This window comes from Perissodus microlepis, chromosome 16, assembly GCF_051167445.1.
Source record: "Perissodus microlepis isolate ML-2025 ecotype Zambia chromosome 16, ASM5116744v1, whole genome shotgun sequence".
NCBI classification, from domain to species: Eukaryota; Metazoa; Chordata; class Actinopteri; order Cichliformes; family Cichlidae; genus Perissodus; species Perissodus microlepis.
The window spans coordinates 6,903,827-6,914,121 of NC_140476.1; the positions used below are offsets into that span (position 1 = coordinate 6,903,827).

The window sequence follows — 10,295 nt, forward strand, 5'->3', positions numbered from 1 at the left end:
TTTAGTCTAGTTAGATTCTGGATTTACTTTTCTTCTTCTCCAAAGCCTCATGTATCTTATTGTCACAACCACAGTTCAAAAACATACCAGTGAGCCATATCATTACACTTTCTTTGCCTTTCTTTCATTTAATACTAAAAAGCATGCTTCTGCTGTCAAGACATACCTCCTCACTAACAGTTAAAAGCCTATAAAACAGAGCAAAATGGCAGTTTCCAACATGAATCGAGACTCTGACACCTTAAAAACAAAAACCACAAATGTCAGTGTTTGTATTTTTTTTTAAATAAAAGCTTTTTTTAATGTCAGGCTGAACATTTTAGTCACTGCCATCTTGCTTTTTAAAAACAAGGCACCTGCCAATCATAAGTTAGGTCCCACCTTAAAGTATACCCTCAAATATTGTCTGTTTTACTTTAAATGGGATCGTATTTTACTGAAAAAACATCATGTTGTTTTAAATAAGACTTAAAACTAGTGACTGAGACCATAAACTCATTAGCAAGACATTTATAGAGCTCATTAAAGAAAGTGAGAAGAAGTTTCATTTTCTCATAGACTCCCATACAATCTGCCTGCTTTCTGGAACCAGAGGAGTCGCCCACTGCTGGCCATTAGAAATAATGCAGTTATAAGGGACTGGAAAAAAAAAGTGGGCACATCTTTTTTCTTCTCCTTTTCCAGAATTCTGAGAAAAAAGTCAGAATTCTGACTTTAATCTCAGAATTCTGAGAAAAAAGTCAAAATTCTGAGATTCTGTACATACCTGCTATAAAACATGCTCTCATATAATTAAACTACATTCTCCCAGGCATTCAGAAGCAAACCACCAGAATAGATTAGCCAGTCATAAAAAATATGGGGTTCTACTCGCCCCTAACCCTAACCTATTGAATTGTACAAAACCTTCTTACATAGTTAAAGTTGTAAAAGAGTCTATTGTAACCCCACTTTTGATCTTTTTCTGAGTTTAAAAAGGAGCTTTGGTTTCTAAATAAACCAAACAGCAAGTAAAAGAACAACTTAAATTCAAAAAGTGACACTACAGTAAGGAGAAAAGCTGGGGTTGAGCTCTATCTCTACCAAGATTTGCTGTTGCTTTAAACTCTGTTGTTTCACATTATCTCACGTAAGTTACACTGTCCTGCTGCAAATACCCTGGAACAAATGTGTATTAATCCTCCGCTGCAAATACTCCTAAGCAAACGCACCTCTACTCAGTGGGATTAACATTTTCTGAAATCGACAGTGACCATCTGTTACTGAGCAAATTACTAAACCTTTACTTGGCAGTAAGAAAAACACAGATGGATTTAAGGCCAATTCGTGGTCCCACCACATCTGCATTAACCTCTGGGCCTGAAGAATAAAGCTGCCGTTGAAGTGCAGTTCCTCTCATGGCCACTCGAGGCTGCTTAAACATGTTTAAATCCTGGTACAAAAACCAAAAAGTTTTGTTCTCTATAGGAAATGTACCCATCTGCAACAACTGTAGGGATGTGATGTTGTTAAAAATCAAAATATTTATCATAATTTAAGTTTACGTAACTTCAGCTCTGGACTGTGCTCCATGTCTGCTCCAGTGATTACTTAGCAGTAATCAGCAGGTACCTGTGTTCATGTGATGAAGCCACACAAAAGGTGAGCTTTGAACTTCTTTCATCTCACCTGATTATGGGCACTTATTCTAAAAGGCTAATTGTGAGGCTTGTACATGCAAAAGTCTAAGATCCCTGCAAGGGTGTATGTGGATAGATGCTCTGCAGAATCAAAAATTAAGTCCTCCAGAGATCTGCACATTCAACTGTACTTGACTTACTTCTTCATGTTGTGCAGCTAAACCAACTATTTTCTTTTCCCCTCTAAAATGAATACAGTGATTTAAAAACACTTTTTTGGATAAACTGTGGACAACCACCCACTGATTTGTGAAGTCCTGCTGTGAAGCCTCGAGCTGAGCATTTTTATAGTATTTGTGAACGCTAATGGAGATCATAAATTACAAAATGAACATCACACTGCTCTCAATAAGACTTGGAACTGGAAACTGAGACCATAAAACCATCAGAACGTCATAAATTTTTGTTTTCGCAAACACAGGAGTCGCCTCCTGCTGACTTCACTTTTCAGACCTGGAAGTGTGTGCATCTTTTATATACAGTCTATGCACAGCTGTTGCTTCATTTTATAAAAAAAAATGTACAACTGCCAATCAAAAATGAAAACCTTTGCTGCTGCTTTTCTGGTGTTTTCATGTGTGCATGTATCTGAGTGTCTGTGTACTTGACACACAAGTGCAAGCAAGGCTTTTCTTTGGCTTGGACCAGAGGACACACACACGGAGCTCAAAAAGGCGCCCGTAAGGAGCTCTGACCCAACATCATCTGTCGACCAATCATTTTCTCGTAGACAGATGCACCCGTTAACCTGCAGCTCCTCATGCACATCACTTTTTGTGATGGTCAAGTTTCACCAGTTTCATGATCTTCGGTGGTGAAAACAATTAACAGTGGAAAATATTCAGGTCATCAAACATTAAAACAAATCAATAATGAAAATAATCGCTGAATTCACCGCCTGCGTTTCACCATCTGGATACGTGCCGTGAGCTGTAGGTGCCATGATGTCAGTAAAGGGATTTCTCCACCTCTCACTCTCTGCCCCTCTGTTTCTCTGCGTGTGTGTGTGTGTGTGTGTGTGTGTGTGTGTGTGTGTGTGTGTGTGTGTGCCAGCTCCCCAAGGTGCCCGTTCTGTCAGGCTGTAAAGTGCTGCAGTCACCTCCACAGGGGCACAGAGGGGTCCCTCTGCTGACACACACACACACACACACACACACACACACACACACACACACACACACACACACACACACACACTGTGGCACACAAAGTTAGGAACAAATCACACAACCAGCACAAAAAAAAGCTAACTTTTACACACTAAAAGCACTTATTTCTGCCACAAGATGCAGCACCATAAAATATCCTCTCCCTGAGCTCCATGATGACCCTAAAGGTGGATAAAGACAAGCTTTTGAGTGACTACAGCTCACACACTGCAGCGAGGCCAGGTTTAAAACTGGAAGATGCACCTTTGTGAGTCAGTCTGAGTGAACACGGATTTCAGTGCCGGTGTGTTCCCACTTCCCAGAAAAAGTGCAGTGCTGTCCCACTCGGGGTATTTTTTCCCTCTAAACACATCGCCCTGGGAGTAAATGTCCAGGATGAGTCACTCCTCGGGAGGTATCCCTCCATGTGACAGGCCTCGGGGAGTCAAAAATAGCATTTACGCTGGAAGGCTGATTGATATCTCCAAGTTTAAAATGCTTACTATAAATGGGAATGTGGGTTGTGTGTGGATGTGTAAAAACTGTAAACAGACGCTGCGCTCGAGGCATTTGTATTCTGCTCTCTTTATTTACTTTAACTCCTCATCTTCATTCACCGGTAACTGTGCAGACCATCATTACAAATTTATGCTGTGCAGCCAAATGCTTAAAATTCGAGCACAAAACCTAAAGTTTCTTAGCGCATCAGGCTGAGACCCACAGAGGAATCTCATATTAACAGAGCAGCTACAGAAATGTGAATATCTGGAAAACCAACAATTATAATAACCAAAGGAGACAGCTGGCTATTCGCGGGTTAAGTTAATCATGGATTAATGATGACCTGCACATAAAGCAGTCAGCCGTTTCGTGACATCACTGCAGGGTGACACAGCCCTCTATCCCTCGCCCATTTTAACATCTGACGTATCGTCTCCTTCTATTTCTAACCATCTAAAAAAAGACTCAATAAGGGTGCTTAATGATAACAATAACCCAGCTCTTTCTCACCATACAGCTCCACTTCACTTTGTTACAAACCACAAAACTGCACACCCTGCCTTAACGCTTAACTAATAGTTAAAGTTGTATACAAGGTTAAATACCATTTGAACTGTTGCTATGATACTATTTGAAGATATCATATCCAACTCGTTTTCATTCATACAGCACCAGAACCCCAGTGATTGGACGTTTCCCTGTGAGCAAGACTTAGGAGACTGTGGGGTGGAAGAACTCCCTCTTTAACATCAGGAGACCTCCAGTCTTATACTTATCTTTAATTTGTAGATATCTGTGCCTGCACATAACCCTGTCCAGTTTATAGATGCAGACTGATAACCAAGCTTGGTAGCATTAGCTGATAACTTAGCACTCCAACCCCTCGTCCAGATATGGTCAACTCTGGCTCCAAAAAAGACAACATGGTGGCAGACTAAATGATTCAAGATATGGAGTCTAAAACCAAAAGGTGATGTCACAGTAGCCATTTTTAATATACGGTCTAAGATTGAGAGGTATAGAAGAAAAATGGCATGACCTCATTAAAGCATGACCTCACTAAAGCGCATTTAAGATTTCAAAATAAACAGGAAGTGAGGTAGACAACAAAACAAAAAGCCATGTCACCTGTTTGTTATTCATGGTCTCTCTATGCTTGCCTTTTTTCTTTTCATCTTCCTCTCACATCCCCAGCATGTCACAGTACATGGCTGTCCCTTCATGATCCCAGCTCTGTTGTCAGTCTCTTCCTGTTAAAAGGAAGTTCTTCCTCCCTACAGTCACTAAGTGCTGCTAACAGGAAATGATCTGATTGTTGGGGTTTTCTCTCCAAACTGCAGCACATCTGCTTTATTTTTTTCACCAATCATAATGTACTGTGTATCCAGTTCATATTAAAGTGGGAAAATCACACTTATCCCATATTAATATGCTTTCGAAGAACAATTACAACACACATGCATTTACTACAGTACTTTATTTAAGAGGCATATGTAGAACTGAAACAGCCAAAAAGATAGTTTATGCTGTTTTTCCACATCAGTTTTACAAATTACTTTGTACAGGGAGTGCAGAATTATTAGGCAAATGAGTATTTTGTCCACATCATCCTCTTCATGCATGTTGTCTTACTCCAAGCTGTATAGGCTCGAAAGCCTACTACCAATTAAGCATATTAGGTGATGTGCATCTCTGTAATGAGAAGGGGTGTGGTCTAATGACATCAACACCCTATATCAGGTGTGCATAATTATTAGGCAACGTCCTTTCCTTTGGCAAAATGGGTCAAAAGAAGGACTTGACAGGCTCAGAAAAGTCAAAAATAGTGAGATATCTTGCAGAGGGATGCAGCAGTCTCAAAATTGCAAAGCTTCTGAAGCGTGATCATCGAACAATCAAGCGTTTCATTCAAAATAGTCAACAGGGTCGCAAGAAGCGTGTGGAAAAACCAAGGCGCAAAATAACTGCCCATGAACTGAGAAAAGTCAAGCGTGCAGCTGCCAAGATGCCACTTGCCACCAGTTTGGCCATATTTCAGAGCTGCAACATCACTGGAGTGCCCAAAAGCACAAGGTGTGCAATACTCAGAGACATGGCCAAGGTAAGAAAGGCTGAAAGACGACCACCACTGAACAAGACACACAAGCTGAAACGTCAAGACTGGGCCAAGAAATATCTCAAGACTGATTTTTCTAAGGTTTTATGGACTGATGAAATGAGAGTGAGTCTTGATGGGCCAGATGGATGGGCCCGTGGCTGGATTGGTAAAGGGCAGAGAGCTCCAGTCCGACTCAGACGCCAGCAAGGTGGAGGTGGAGTACTGGTTTGGGCTGGTATCATCAAAGATGAGCTTGTGGGGCCTTTTCGGGTTGAGGATGGAGTCAAGCTCAACTCCCAGTCCTACTGCCAGTTTCTGGAAGACACCTTCTTCAAGCAGTGGTACAGGAAGAAGTCTGCATCCTTCAAGAAAAACATGATTTTCATGCAGGACAATGCTCCATCACACGCGTCCAAGTACTCCACAGCGTGGCTGGCAAGAAAGGGTATAAAAGAAGAAAAACTAATGACATGGCCTCCTTGTTCACCTGATCTGAACCCCATTGAGAACCTGTGGTCCATCATCAAATGTGAGATTTACAAGGAGGGAAAACAGTACACCTCTCTGAACAGTGTCTGGGAGGCTGTGGTTGCTGCTGCACGCAATGTTGATGGTGAACAGATCAAAACACTGACAGAATCCATGGATGGCAGGCTTTTGAGTGTCCTTGCAAAGAAAGGTGGCTATATTGGTCGCTGATTTGTTTTTGTTTTGTTTTTGAATGTCAGAAATGTATATTTGTGAATGTGGAGATGTTATATTGGTTTCACTGGTGAAAATAAATAATTGAAATGGGTATATATTTGTTTTTTGTTAAGTTGCCTAATAATTATGCACAGTAATAGTCACCTGCACACACAGATATCCCCCTAAAATAGCTAAAACTAAAAACAAACTAAAAACTACTTCCAAAAACATTCAGCTTTGATATTAATGAGTTTTTTGGGTTCATTGAGAACATGGTTGTTGTTCAATAATAAAATTATTCCTCAAAAATACAACTTGCCTAATAATTCTGCACTCCCTGTATACTGAGTCCTCAGTCAGTAGACCTACGTGCAGCTAACATTAAAGACTCTGTAGGGTCTCAGTCAGGACAGATATCAGGACCAAACCTCCCCCCATAACCTCGTCAAATTCTGTCAAGTGGGGAAATTTTCTTTTCTTTGCAAGAGCAAAACAGAAATTCTGCATGTTTCAGTTCATCTCGGGTAACGCATCTGTTTCAAGTATCAGATTTTTGAGAAAGCTGAGCGTGCTTGCAGCTTTGCAGATTTCATCCAAACCCCTACCTTGAAAGCAGATCAAAGCATAAACAATTTATAATAAAGTTGTTCCCAAAGGGGAATTTAGCAAAGACACTGCAGGCTCCACAACAGCAAAACTCAATTAGGACCACAAATATGTTGAAATTAAAGGGTGAACTATGGGGGGATTGGGGCCTGAATGGGACAGTATAACTCTGCTGTGGGGTTGTTTACCTACCTGATGGCTGAAAGTCAGAAAGGCTTTTTGCTAAGCTGTGATGTGAAGCTACATAATCAAAACTGCCTCTCATCATCAGACAGGAAGCTGACCCAGAAAATAACTAGTTTCTATCATAAAATTGTCACCGCTCGCTTATCCCACAAACCAGTGATGGAAACATGAATTCAATGCACGAATGCAGCAAAACCAGTAAAACTGAAAATATCATGTTTGTGTTTATCACGTCGTTAAATGTGACTCATGTGATTCATCATTCATGTACTGTCCCACACTCTTCAACCACAATTTATTTCGTGGACTAGAAACACATTTCTAACCCTGACCCTTTCTGGAGCATTGGTGTTCAACACTGATCCACTAAACCCACTGCTGGCGCGTCTACACTGTCAGACTGGACCACTCTGAAGGTGGGTGTAGCTAATGTGGTAGCCCCCACAAAATGGCACACCATGGCAGTGTACCAGTGTGACCAAATGACAAGAAAGTAAACGTGGGACAACAAGTATAAGAGTATAATTTACTAAACTAATTTTGTATCTTTGATGATGCAAATTAAAGGTTTGGCATTCCCTGAAATGCTGAATTTTGAATATCTGAGCCACTCAAAGAGTGCAGCAGTGCCTCAGTGTGTGGGACAGGGGGAGGAAGCATAAAAATCATGTACAGTCTTACATAAAGAGGTAAGCCTTGTGGCCCTACAGCATCCTGAGCTACATCCAGTGGTGACGGAGTTGTTGTGAGTGTGAGAAACAACAACTTTATCCTCTACGGATTAAACATAAAAATTAAAATGTGCATGTAAAATTACATCAGGTAAATTAAACGTAGACTGAGTATTCAAGCCCACATGTTGCCACATGTCCCCAGTACCTTCTGCCTTGAATAAACAGGTGAGGACTTCATTAGTGCAGAGACACACGAGGTGATGTTTTTTCACTTTCATGGATTGTGATTCAGATCGATCCCGTCGGGCTGAGCTGAACCGCCGTGGACGTAAACAGGGAGCAGCACCCCCGAGCCGCGGGGACGTGGAGGTAACCCCCGCTCATGGCGAACCGCGTCAGCAGAATCACGTTACATAACGGCTCGCATCCAACTTTAATCGTTTCAGTCCGCGCGCGCGCCGCTGGCGAGGCCGCGCGCGGCAGCAGGCCGCACTGGCGGAATGTGCAGGTGTCGCCGCGCGCTATTGGATTACTGTGGGAATTCCCTACGTCATTTTCCCCTTTCTGCGCGTCTGTGCAGAGACACGCGCGTGACACAGAAATCGATCGAACAGCAGCGCGGAGTCGGTGCTGCGGCGCTTCAGCTGCTCTAAGCAGCACCTTCATCATCGTCATCATCATCATCAACAGGCTCTCGTTGCCTGCTGGAAGCCACGAGCGCTTGCACGCGCCCCCCGCGCCTCGCGGAGCTGCTTACCTTTGGCGCAGAGGTGCGGGCTGCTCGGTGGGTTCCGTGCGCGAATATCACGGCTCAGGTCCGTGCGGTCCAAATGAGGCGAGACGGGCGGGGTGCCGCGCTACGGCCCCCCTCCCTGTGGGATCCGGGGCAGCTTCGGTTTCGGAGTCACGTACCGAGGCGGGTTCCCGGTGCAAAGCTGCGGCGCTGCAGAGGCTCCTCTTCGGCAGCAGCTTCCAGAGGTGTGCGCACGAACTCCGCCAGCTCCACCCTGCGCTCCGTTCGCACAGGTTTACGGATTACAGCTCCGGCATCACAGCCTCAGTGCCCCCCTCTCTGCATCGCAGTGCGCTGCAGTCTGAGCCGACGTCCTCCCAGCAGTCCCAGCAGATGCTCAAAACCTGACTGGGCTGAGCAGCTGCTGTCAGTCCAGGAAGGGACGAGAAAAGCGTAGCCTGCCGGAGGATGGCGTAACGGCAGGGTGTTTGCAGAGGAGCGACTTCTCCTCTTCAGGGCGCGGAGGGATTTCTTTAGAGGATCATCGAGCCTGAGATGTAGTTTTTTGACTGACGATAACGTACAGTATATACGCTGCATATTAATGTGGGAAAATGCCAGAGTGGGCGTGACACTGGACACGTCCCACCGAGAGAGAGAGTGAGACTGCGCTTAGTGTTGTCTACCTGTCTACAGTTGCACCACAGACACACACAGTACTAAAGCACTATATTTAAAAACGTTTAAGCTCTATGGAGGACCAAGTCTGACAAAATCAAAGAATAATAAAAATGTAAAAATATATCACAAGATGACAAATTCATGTTTCACGGGCCTCTAAAAACGTTTATAACAATTTTACTTACCCCCCCCCCGCGAAAAACAAACAAACATCTGTAGCAGTTATAAATATAAATAATAAATATTTGTCTAATTAACTTTCTTTAAAATGTTTTGAAAAGCTCAGAAATAATCAAATGACCTTTTCAAATATGTTTGTTAATATAGTTGTTTTTCTTTCCAAGAAAGTAATATTTGGTGGGGAAAAAACTGAGGTTCATTTATGCGATTTTAATGTAATAAACTACTAAATAAAATTAAACAAAATGCATCAAAACATGATTAGGCTTAAAATTTTAAAATTTGTTATGGATTATGAAAATATTCAAAAATTAGAAACTTCTTAAAATTTTTATGTATTTATTTATTTTGCTTTCAGCCTCTGAAGCTCTCCATATGTATCACCAAAACTCTGTAGTCATTAAGGTATAACCGATTTCATTTTACAGACTTTTTTTTTGTTAAGTAAAATTGAGTGGAGTTTGTAGAAACACTGGCTTGGTTCCTTTAATAATGTGATTCAGATTGTAGATAAACAGGTGATGGCAGGCACACACAGTCCTCTGGTGACCGTATAGAAGGCGTGCAGCAAGAGTGCCAAACTGAAACAGAAGAAGGTAATGCAGAAACGGTGAACCTGTCTCTTAAAAACTGCATGGGCTTTGATGACCAGTAGGGGGAGACTGCTCTGGCTGAAAAAATAATCCTGCTGTGTAGGGAAGATGGCCCTCAGCTGGCCTGATCCATGACACTTAATGACATTATGATTCAAGTCTGCAGTTTGAGGTCTAATTTAATACAGAATGATGTATGTTTTGCAAATTATGTTCCCATTAGAGTTAAAAAGGAGGATAAAACAGGGCATACTTTAGGGCTGTATGCTGGTTTGAAAAGCTAAGAAGACTGTGGAGAAAACGCTGCATTTCAGGCTTTAACAGGACTTCACTGATTAGTTAGTACCCTCACGCCCATCTCTTACATAGTTGTCTTTGGTGTTGCATGAAAGTGTAGTGTAAAGAGTACTTTCAGGTGAGACGCTGATATGTGGTCAACAGTTATAGGTATAGCCTGAAATACTACTACTAATCATCATTCACTACTTTTAAAATAGTTTTAGTCACATTAAAATCACAATAAAAGCTT

General features: G+C 42.3%; 1 protein-coding gene across 4 annotated transcripts in view; it reads right to left on the reverse strand.

Annotated features, from left to right (window-relative positions):
• Nucleotides 1-8,965, reverse strand: part of hecw2a (HECT, C2 and WW domain containing E3 ubiquitin protein ligase 2a) — a 49,827-nt gene extending 40,862 nt beyond the window's left edge. For 2 of the 4 annotated variants that reach the window (XM_084909047.1, XM_084909045.1), the window contains exon 1: nt 8,337-8,964. The gene's annotated coding sequence lies outside the window, so the exon portion shown is untranslated. Of the gene's footprint in view, nt 1-8,336 lie in introns of all 4 variants that reach the window. The other 2 variants (XM_084909048.1, XM_084909046.1) reach the window with 2 other exon arrangements.
• Between the last annotated feature and the right edge of the window lie 1,330 nt (nt 8,966-10,295).